A 12001-nucleotide genomic window follows, 5' to 3' on the forward strand; every position below is an offset into this window, starting at 1 on the left:
GCCCAAGTTTTAAAAGTTTAAATTTTTGATGTGTTGCATCTGGTTGACAAGCAATTAAAAGAATCATAGTTTTAAAAATAATAAGCCAGAATTACTAATTGATATATATTTAGGTTTCTGTCTTCTTTTAATAAACATTATGCATATTGAAACAAAGTTATCTAAAATAAAAACTGAACACTAAGATGTTTGTATCTATTCAATTAAAAACATTCTTTGATTTCTTTTCAAACAACATATTTTTACATTAGACAAGCATAATTTGTAATATGATTACTGTTAAACAAATTACTTTTCTTTTCCAATAGAATATCTAAATTTACAGTATTTTGGGTGGAACTATAAATCACCGTTAGGAATCTGAACATTGTTGAGGTAATATTCAGATTAATCCTCAAAAATGAATAGGACACACTGATAATATTTAAAATAACTATTGTATAAAAATGAAAGCAAATGTGAAAAAATCAATATCACAGTAATTTTAACTGGTGCTCTCAGTATCTCTAACTGTGAGAGTATATTAAAGAAAGAAGAAATATCACTATTTTTATTTCCAATATACTACAACTGAAAATGAAAAGATTTTAATCTTTCTTGTACCTTCCTTTGTTGCTGAGTGAATATGTAGTAGAGTTAATTAAAGAATCTAAATTAAACAGTAATATTTCTGTCAGTGTCTAAAACTTTCTTTCCCAAATTGATAGGACTTCTTTCAGTTGTCAGCTCAGCTCTTCATTGGTTGATTGATTCATTTATTTACTCAATAAGCATGAACAGTACCTAGCACTCCAAAGAGATCATGGGGCCAGTGACAGACATGGAAATAGGCAATTGTAATACAGTATCTGTCTTATGATGGATATACATATGACTCGTAGTGAGAAGGTACATCTAATAAAGCCAAGCTTTCAATGGGAAAATATTTCTTTGAGGCATTAAAACCATCAGACCAATCTAAACTTCATGACTCAGACTACTTTCATTGTTTCATCATCCTATTTCCTTCCTCCTCAGAGTCAGATGGCCTGCTAAGGAAATATTACTGTTTTACAATTATAGTTCAGTTAATAACTACTTATTATTTTTGGGCAAATACCATTTCCATGTCTGACGTTCCTCATTTAAAGACAAACGGAAAAAAGTGGACAACGGAAAAAAATGGTTTTACTTAATTGACATTTTTCTTTATCATTTATCCACTTGTATCTGTGTCTCAAAGTGAAAACTAATTTGATGTAGTAAGATAAATTACTTAAAGCTTCAAACAATGGATCTATGTAACATGTGGTTGTTAAAGAGCCTGCTGGGTGATGACATATGACCAGTTCTTTGCTTAGACCCTCCAAGCAGGAACAATCTCAGTAAGTAGTCTGTCCAAGCATGGTCATCATTATTTCGGTTACATGCCCTATACTGTATCTTCGTGGTAGAATAGTGATAATGGTTACCATGCCATACAGTTTCATGCCATCTTCTTTTCAATTCGATATCATGTCAGTGTTAGAAATAGCATCATTCTTTGGCATGTACACAGAGTTCCTGATCTCCCTTCTGTTTACATTGTCCACCTCAGTATTCCACCAATCAGAACTGACCTTGACTCAATTGTAAAATGTATTTTATCCATGTTATACTATAGTAGGAGAATTAACCCGGCTCCCTATACAGTTGAAATTTTACAACATACAATCTTGAATATAAATTAAAAGCAGTGTTATGGTTAAATTGGTGTAAAGTTGTTGGGGGTACAAAAAAGTCAATTTTTACCCACAGCTCTATTAACAGATCAATACTTTTGGCTGGGTGAATCAACAGAAAGTCACAGTTTATAGGTCTACACAGTATCTGATTTCTTCTTGCAGGGGCTATTGTCTCTGAAGCCAATTATCAGGGGACCTATTATAACAAGTAATGTTTTAGTATATCCTTAATACCAGGCAGACTTTTGATAATAAACCTAAATTCAGTGTTTCCAATTTTATAGGCAATATATGTCTTAATATACTTATATATAATTTTACTGGCATTCAAATAATATATCCTTCCCATCCAGAATTTAATAATCTAAGTATAAATTTTAAAAAATATGTTTTAAATTAGACTTTGTGAACAGTTACATACATTTTCTTCATAATTTTATGTCTTTTCTTTAATTTGGATTACCCAGTTCAGTTCAGTCTCTCAGTCGTGTCCAACTCTTTGCGACCCCCCAGAGGAGACTGTAATTATGAACGTCAAGGCAATTTATCTTCTGTTAAATCTGGACATGTACTAATTCACAAAATCATCTTAAGATCAGGGCAGCATGCTTTAATGTTACTAAGGCTGGTTATTTTACCTTTTCAGTGGTCAAATATATTTATATTTGACAAGTATATACTATAACTATATATGTGCATCCATACAGATTATATATGCATAAATTACATACATATGTAATATATGTATATGAGAATGAGTGAATGCTCAGTCACTCAGGTGTGTCTGACTCTTTGGGACCCCATGAACTGTATAGCCCAAGAGGTTCCTCTGTCCATGGGCTTGTGTGAGTGAAAGTTGCTCAGTCGTGTCCAACTCTTTGTAACCCTATGGACTATAGATTATCCTGGCAAGAATATTGGAGTGGGTTGTTGTTTCTTCCTACAGGGGATCTTCCCAACCCAGGGATCAAACCGGCTCTCCTGCATTGGCAGGCAGATTCTTTGCCACTGAGCCACCTGGAAAGCCCCAATATATGTATACACTTTTCACAAAAACAATAATATAACAAACTGACATTGTGAAGTCCTACCCTGAGTAAAGCCTATATGAAGGCAACATCTACTTCTATTAAAGCACTTATTACAGATGATAGAACTAATGCCTTCATTTCTCCTGTTAGGCTGTGAACAGCTTAAGAGCAGAAATTATGTCTTACTCACTTTTACATTTCCAACAGCCTAGCACAGCGCCAGACAGATACAGATATAAATTTAATTGTTTTGGTTTGAATTGAATTGAACTGAACCAAACTGTATTAGATTGAAACAATTAAATTGAGTAGACTCAATCTCTTCAGGAAGGGAAATATTGCTCAGGTCTAAAACAGAGGTAAAGTGAGTAGAGATGAAACCATCACCAATTCTGTAGACAAAATATGGCAGCATTTTGAAATTCCATGCAAAGATAAATAGTTCTAATCTCTTTATGTTTTCTCATCTTCCCTTTAAAAATTTACCTATATCTTAAGACGTTTTTGCATTACTTGGAGTTGTTAACATTAACCATTCTTACAGTATATATGTTGCTCTAGCAATAGTTTACAAATCAGAATTCATGGAGAGTTTCTAAACCCTACAATTACCAGGACTAAATTAGCTAAATTAAATCAGAATCCACTGGGATCAGGTCCTTGAATTAGGGGAAAAAAAAACAACTTCCAAAGTGATACGACACTGTTTGTCCATAAAATAAGTATACAGTAGGGTCCCTGTCTGCTGCATATATATGTCTGAATATAATCTAATTTATATTCAAAATTATCACTTACCCTACAAAGCAGTTTTTGATGTACATTAATGAATGGTGCAAAAGAAACCTCCATGCTAAATAAATTAAGAAGAGGAAAGGGTTACATCAGCCTGGTTCAGTTCAGTTCAGTCGCTCAGCCATGTCTGACTTTTTGCAACCCCATGAACCGCAGCACGCCAGCCCTCCATGTCCATCACCAACTGCCGGTATCTACCCACACTCATGTCCATTGAGTCAGTGATGTTATCCTACCAACTCATCCTCTGTCGTCCCCTTTTCCTTCTGCCCTCAATCTTTCCCAGCATCAGGGTCTTTTCAAATGAGTCAGCTCTTCACATCAGGTGGCCAAAGTACTGGAGTTTCAGCTTCAGCATCAATCCTTCCAGTGAACACCCAGGACTGATCTCCTTTAGGATGGACTGGTTGGATCTCCTTGCAGTCCAAGGGACTCTCAAGAGTCTTCTCCAACACCACAATTCTTCTGTGCTCAGCTTTCTTTATAGTCCAACTCTCACATCCATACATGACTACTGGAAAAACCATAGCTTTGACTAGACGGACCTTACAGAAGAATTTCTGAACATAGCAAGACTTAAATAGGTCTTGTTTCTTATGGCATTTTTAAAATCTTGGAACAGAAATAACTATTTAGGTTTGAGCATATGATAAATTGAGAACTTGGACACAATTTAAATCATTACATAGAGACAATTCAGATAAATGTTAGGAATATATTCATGAAAACATCTACTATTGTTCTACAGAGTAAAACAAATGAAAACTGATGGGATCAAAGTGGGGCTTCCCTTGTGGCTTAGGCAGTAAAGAATCTGCCTGCAATGTTGGAGATCTGGGTTCGATTCCTGGGTGGGAAAGAGACCACCCACTCCAGTATTCTTGCCTGGAGAATTGAATGAACAGAGGAACCTGTTTGGCTACAATTTATGAGGTTGCAAAGAGTTGGACATGACAGCGACTAAGCATTCAGGCATGCATGATGGGATCAAAGTAATTTAAACTTAATTTTGATTGTTTTTTTTTGAGACTAACAATGGATGAGATTAAGTTAGGAAAAGTCTTAATTACCAAATAATAGAGAAAGTCCATAAAGTGGTAGCAATGGTGGAAAACAGGCACAGGAAAGACAATAAGAATTTCAAAAGGAAAAAAGTCAAATCAAGAGATCTTAGAGGAAGTTCAAGAGGGAAGGGACATACATATACTGTGACTGACTCATATTGATACATAGCAGAAACCAACACAATATTGTAAAGCAACTATCCTCCAATTAAAAATAATTATTAAAAGGAGAGAGCTTAGAAAAGCTAAGACAACCTTAATTGTCAGAGGAGAGAAGCACCTGGGCAGAAGCATAAGCCAGTATCTATCAATGAGAGGATTATGCAAACTATATTTGAATTCATGGTACATTATGGCAAGAAATATTGAGGAAGTTGAGTGGTTTAAACACTGGCATCATTCCTTAAAGAGGATAATAAAATTTTGCTTGTTGTAAGTCTCTTGAAATTACATTTGGAATGTAGTATTCAATATCCACTCATGATCATGAAAGAAAGAACAATCAAAGAAAGAAAATTTTTCTTGGAAATGCAGAAATGGGTTATGAAATATATTACTGGCTCAAGAGAGGAACTGTGCATATTCTCTAAATGCTCCTTTAATAATTCCATTAAATTTCCCTAGATATCATAATTGAATGGGCTGTACATTTTTACCCATTTAGAAGGTGTTTTGTTTTAAATTTAAATTTTGTAAAAGGCTTTCCAGTAAATTTTATCAAACCATTTCAGACTTACACTGCCCAGTAGCCTTTGGTGTTCAGATATCTTAACTTACAGCTTAATGCAGATCACAGGGAGTTAATGGTAGCATTAGGAACCAATCTAAAGCACTGTCCAATTTCTATACTTTGCCCTCTGCTGAGTTTAACTAGAAAATTACATTCTGTTTTTACTCACGAGAAAACTTCGAAGATGGTTTCACTGCTTTCACTAACATCTGAATATGGACTATAAAATATGCATTTATGTAAGTATTTTTGGTTATTGTTGATTCTATTTTTCTACTGTGTAGCTTTCTACTATGTATCTAACTAAAGAAACATAATCTTTTTGCTCTTTAAATCAAATTGATAAAATACCATCGTATGTGGTATCATTTCTATATTAATAAAAAAGCCACCTGCATACTGAATTTTTAGTTCAGCAAAGACGATGATAATATCTTATAAAGAAAAAAGGTAGCTATTTGTGTCTAAACTAAAATATTCTCCAGAAATATGTGTTTAAAGAGAATATAAAATACAGGATTAAGGTGAAAGAGGAGAGTGAAAAAGTTGGCTTAAAGCTCAACATTCAGAAAACGAAGATCATGGCATCTGGTCCCGTCAATTCATGGCAAATAGATGGGGAAACAGTGGAAACAGTGACAGACTTTATTTTTTTGGGCTCCAAAATCACTGCAGATGGTGACTGCAGCCATGAAATTAAAAGACGCTTGCTCCTTGGAAGAAAAGTTATGACAAACCTAGACAGCATATTAAAAAGCAGAAACATTACTTAGCCAACAAAGGTTCATCTACTCAAAGCTATGGTTTTTTCAGTAGTCATGTACAGATGTGAGAGTTGGACTATAAAGAAAGCTGAGTGCCGAAGAATTGATGCTTTTGAACTGTGGTGTTGGAGAAGACTCTTGAGAGTCCCTTGGATTGCAAGGAGATATAACCAGTCAATCCTAAAGGAAATCAGTCCTGAATATTCATTGGAAGGACCGACGCTGAAGCTGAAATTCCAATACTTTGGCCACCTGATGCAAAGAACTGACTCATTTGAAAAGACCCTGATACTGGGGAAGATTGAAGGTGGGACAAGGGGACGACAGAGGATGAGATGGTTGGATGGTATCACTGACTCAATGGACATGAGTTTGGGTAGGCTCTGGGAGTTGGTGATGGACAGGGAGGCCTGGCATGCTGAAGCACATGGGGTTGCAAAGAGTCGGACATGACTGAGTGACTGAACTGAACTGAAAATACAGGATTAAACACTAAAAGCGTTGAACTTAATCAATTTTTTTTTCAAGTTCAAAGCAAACACACTTCTGTGAAATATTATGCTATGTTAATGTGCTTGTGAACTTTTCTTTCCCCCAGTTTTTTTCTTTTCTGTGTCATTTCTACGCAGTTCAACATTTAGTTCTATCACATGAATCTCCACTTTCATTATCATTTCACTAGGAAGTGATCTCAGGGGATACACTGGATATTTTTAAAACTTCTTCATTTGTTACTGGTCAACAGAATCTCATGTCAATTTTGTCACTTGGCAGTCAAATAATGGGATGACTACTCTCACCCATCACACACACTACTACTAGTACTATCATTACTACTATTTCTGCCATCTCTGCTACCACTACATCACTTTCTTCCTTTTATTTTTGGCCAGCATTTTAATTTCTAAGAAGTTACCTGGACACTTTTATAAAGGAGTATAAGCTAACCTAAAGAGTAGATATTTCCTCAAACCAATCTTACTCTCACACACTATACTTCAGGCTGAGCCTCTTTTAGGCCCTCCTATGATCAGGCACTCCCTCCTCCCAATCTTCACAAACACTGCTCCCACTGCTAAAATACATTCCTGCACTCATTCTCTCTCCTCCTACCCTCCAAAAACAATTGAAGAAATAGAAATAGGCCAATCTTACTCGTCTCTCAAGGTCTCAGTATAAATGTCATATGTCCTGAGAGGCTTTTCTTAATCACAAAGTCCCTTAAGCTGGATGACATCCTATAGGTTGCTTATTGTAGCTCTAATCATAAATTTCAGACCTTCCTGGTGGCTCAGATGGTAAAGCATCTGCCTATAAAGTAGGAGACCCAGGTTCAATCCCTGGGTTGGGAAGATCCCCTGGAGAAGGAAATGGCAACCCACTCCAATACTCTTGCCTGGAAAATCCTATGGATGGAGAAGCCTGGCAGGCTACAGTCCATGGGGGTCACAAAAAGTCGGACATGACTGAATGACTTCACTTTAACTTTTACTCATTAGTTACTGCAATGGATTCCTTTTTCCACTTGTCTTACCATTTGCTAAACTGGAAAATCCTCAGAGTGTCTAGCAAAGGTGCTGACACATAGTTAACATTCAATATATGTTTGATACTTTGAAGTCAGAGAGGGCCTAACAGTGGCCTATATTATTTATCTGTTTGAAATGTAATCTTATTTTTGAAGGAACTGTGTAGATTCATTTCCTACTTTAAAGCACATGCATTGAACACACTTTTGTTTGCTTATGCATCCTCTGACTTCCTCTGTGAAGAGTTAAGGTAGTTTATCATCTCTAACATACCATCTCATAAGAGACACTATGCTAGGCGCTGGGCTGTTTGCCTCAATATATGGTTTCCTTAACATGGCCTAAAAAGGGATGAGATTCTAGATGTTTACCTTATCTTACTTTTTCCTTTTCATACTTTCCTAAATTCAGCATTTCAATGATCATTATATTCCATGACCATGATATTCATTATAAAAATATAACATCTACTGGTGCCATCCCCTCCACTTATATACCATTCCCTCTACTATTAAAAACACATCATCACTAGGGAAAATGTTAAATAATAAGTCAATAAATGAAAAATGACAATGTATGCTTCACTGAATGATAACAGATGACTGATTTCTAAATTCTAAATAAAATATAAAAGTAATAAACACAAATACCTGAGGAAATTAAAATAATAGCAGAGTATATAAAAACCATTTTAGAGAAAAGTTTGAACCCAGAAATGTAAATGGAAAATGGAATATGTTTTTGCCTTGAGGAATTAGCCAAAACTACACATTTTGTCTCAGTCAGAGGGTAGCCCAGTGTTCCCGCATGTTAGAAAATTCTTAGACGGGATCATTGATAGATTAAGCAGGAACTCCTCCTTCACCTGCCAAATATGCCTTCAGATTAAAAATCAACTAGAAGTAAAAATCTGTCATACCATACTCCAGACCAAAATAATTGTGGAAAAGGCTGCTTTGGCACTGAGCAAAACAGGGGAAATGAAAAAGAAAGTAAAATAATATCCCTGAGAAATTCTGGCCCTAAATATGCTCAATATGGATTTCTCCTGTGGATAGGCAGAGCTGCGTGGGCTACAGAACCTCAGCTAAACATAATTTAAGATTGTAATACCTCTTCAGTCTCTTGACAGAAGCAAATGCAAAGCCCTGGAGCGGGGGGGAGGGTCCATTCATCTTAGGCCATGGGGAACTTCTACAGATATGTAACCAAGGACAATGAGACACAGTCAATGCTAATCAGACATAAAAGAAAGCATGGTGATATGAGCTGAAAAACTAGAATTAGAAGCTAGTGGAATTATCAAATACTATCAAGTATCAAAGTCTATAAAACAATTGTGCTGCTTACCACATTCAAAGGAAAAAAACAAGAGTAAGCATGAGACATGACAGCAATAAACATATCTCTAGAGAATAGGAAGTTCTAAAGGGAAAAAGCAGTCTTCAGTGAAAAGGAAACCCATAAATTAAAAATGTTTAAGAATCAGAGAACAGCATTGAAACATGTATATTATCTAGGGTGAAACAGATCACCAGCCCAGGTTGGATGCATGAGACAAGTGCTCGGACCTGGTGCACTGGGAAGACCCAGAGGGATCGGGTGGAGAGGGAGGTAGGAGGGGGGATCGGGATGGGGAATACATGTAAATCCATGGCTGATTCATGTCAATGTATGACAAAAACCACTATAATATTGTAAAGTAATTAGCCTCCAACTAATAAAAAAATAAAAATAAAGAAAAATAAAAAAATATATAAACCTCATTGCCAAAAAAAAAATCAGAAATTTTTCATTTCATTTTTTCAAAATATTTTTAAGAAACCAACTAAGTTTTATTTTCAGTTTATATTTACATATGGAATTTCATATCAAAAAGAAAAAAATACACCCTCCAAAAATATTGATCAATTTAATAAAAAATGGTTAACAATTTTATTAAGTGTTATATGTTTGAATTTTTAGAGCCCCTAGCAAATTATTTTTAAAAAATCTTGTCAAAGTTTAACTTTCTTCTTTACCTAATGCTAGCCATTATTGCTGAAACATCTTTATTTCAAATTTCTGATATTTCAAAGACCACTGGAAAGTTACTGTATTTATTTTGCTTTTTTAATTCTTTAACACACATGGACTCAAAGCTCAGCCTAAAATATGATAAGTATACAGGACACCTATTATTCCTTGATTCTTTACTGAAATAAACTTATTAGGAGTCCCTGCTATGATGATGGTGTATTTTGTGTATTTCTTTGAATAAATAATATACAGGAATCATGTAAATGCATATTCAGTGGGAAGCCATCTGGCTCCATGTGAATTTATGAATATTTTAGCTTGTTCAGCAAGTCAAAAGTAAAATCTGGCACTTGGGATTATCATGTAAATTTGTGACATATATCATAAAAATTTGCTTCTATAAATCAATGATTGACATATCTACAAAAGATAGTTTTTTTTCATCATTTATTGAGTCCACTTAAACTATGTGTAATATGGCATGCTTAGTTTGGAAGTTGTGGCAATTCAACTTGAATCAGAACATGCAATGATTTATTAAAATACTTGTATATAAAAAGAATCTTGGATTGTGTTGGACTTTATAGGTTACTGTTGTGGACACTGTGATGTGGCCCCCACATTTTTATTCTATGAAGGGCTTATTAGTTCAGTTACTTCCCCTACTGGGAGTGCTGTCAATAGATATATTTCAGCTGTCAACCCCATTCAAAGATTGCCTCAGCTACAGAGAGCTATCTTGCCCAAAATGCTCCTTCCCAAGATAGCAATATCCAGTGATAGTTGATGAGTGCTATAAGTTGTGGCCACTCAGGTCCAACTCAGGATAGCACTAAAGTGCCATTCTGGCACCAGAAATCCTCCTGGGATTAGCCAAACAAGACTGTCACTGGGCCTACATCCAGCTTGACTTCTCCCTTCTGCTCAATCCTGCTTCTGTTGCATTCCTTGAGCAATTATTCGTCTCAAAAGCATTTCTTAAGAAATGCACTGCACTCTAGACTCCGTCGTAGATCCTGCTCTCCAGTGCACTCAACCAGCAGCCAATATCTAATCCTAGCTATTATAAAAAAAAATGACTTTGTGGGAAAATTCCTGGGTAAATTGTCTTCTAGTCACTTTGCTTCAATATTTCTGGCATTAGGAAGCTTATTATCTAATAAGACAATTTACTGTATTATTGGGCAAAGTTATTTCTACTACTCTATGAACACTTTCTTCCTTGTAGTATCTCAAAAAATACAAAACTAACTTCATCATTCTACTGATTTAATCATTAATGAATTAAATAGAATTCTGATGAATGTTCACAATTTATAGAATAATTACATTCTTAACATTTTTGATAATTACACTTTGATAACTAGAAATAGAGATTCGAGAGGTAATAGTAAACAGATGATATACAAATGAATGAAATCCCAAAGGAATGAAAGTGGGTAGAGAAACCTGAATGCAATGACCTATGATATTCCAGTGATATGAGATAAGAGTAATGATGAGGAAAAAATTATTGACACTTCAAAGGAGGGTGAATGAATTAGGAAAAAGAACTAATACTGTGGGATTCCCTGAAGCCAAATGAAGAATGTATTGCAAAGGCATGATCACTTGAAACAAATGCTGCTGACCTGGCATAAAGATGAGAACTAGAAAGAATACTGCATTGTTTTTCTTCTAGTTTAATTGACACATAATTGACATAAGTTACTGCATAAGTTTAAGGTGTACAGCATAATGATCTGACTTACATACATCATGAAATGATGATCACAATAAATTTAGTAAACATCTATCATCTCACACAGATACAAAATGAAAGGGAAAATATTTTTTCTTCTGATAAGAACTCTTAGGATTTACTCTATTAAAACATTCATTCTTAACATATAACAGTGTTAACTATATTGTTCATGGTGTACATTACATTCTTAGTACTTATTTATAATAGGAAGTTGGTACTTTCTGACCACCATCATTCTATTCCCTTTCCCCCTACCTCTTGCCCTTAGTAGCCACAAACCTCATCTCTTTTCCTATCAGCTTGCTTATTTATTTACTTATTTATTTATTTTGAAGTATTAGGTTGGCCAAAAAGTTCGTTCAGATTTCTCTGTATGATGAGAACACCAATGAACTTTTGGGCCAACTCAATATTATCATCTTCTAAAACATTGTGCTGGGTTTCTCAGGTAGCACAGTGGTAAAGAATCCACCTGCCAATGAAGGGACAAAAGAGACACGGTTTTGATCCCTGGGTTGGGAAGATACCCTGGAGTAGGAAATGGCAACCTACTCCAGTATTCCTGCCTGGAAAATTCCATGAACAGAAGAACCTGGCAGTTGACAGTCCATAGGGTTGCCAA

The 12001-nt window shown here is 35.3% G+C and overlaps 1 protein-coding gene and 1 non-coding gene across 2 annotated transcripts in view; one reads left to right on the plus strand and one right to left on the minus strand.

Moving 5' to 3' along the window:
- Nucleotides 1–12001, minus strand: part of TNNI3K (TNNI3 interacting kinase) — a 341514-nt gene that overhangs the window by 323780 nt on the left and 5733 nt on the right. The gene's annotated exons all lie outside the window — the stretch shown is intronic.
- TRNAY-AUA (transfer RNA tyrosine (anticodon AUA)) lies at nucleotides 7368–7440 on the plus strand. The gene has a single exon. It is a non-coding gene; the product is annotated as a tRNA-Tyr (tRNA).

Source organism: Odocoileus virginianus, chromosome 5 (assembly GCF_023699985.2).
Source record: "Odocoileus virginianus isolate 20LAN1187 ecotype Illinois chromosome 5, Ovbor_1.2, whole genome shotgun sequence".
Classification (NCBI taxonomy): Eukaryota; Metazoa; Chordata; class Mammalia; order Artiodactyla; family Cervidae; genus Odocoileus; species Odocoileus virginianus.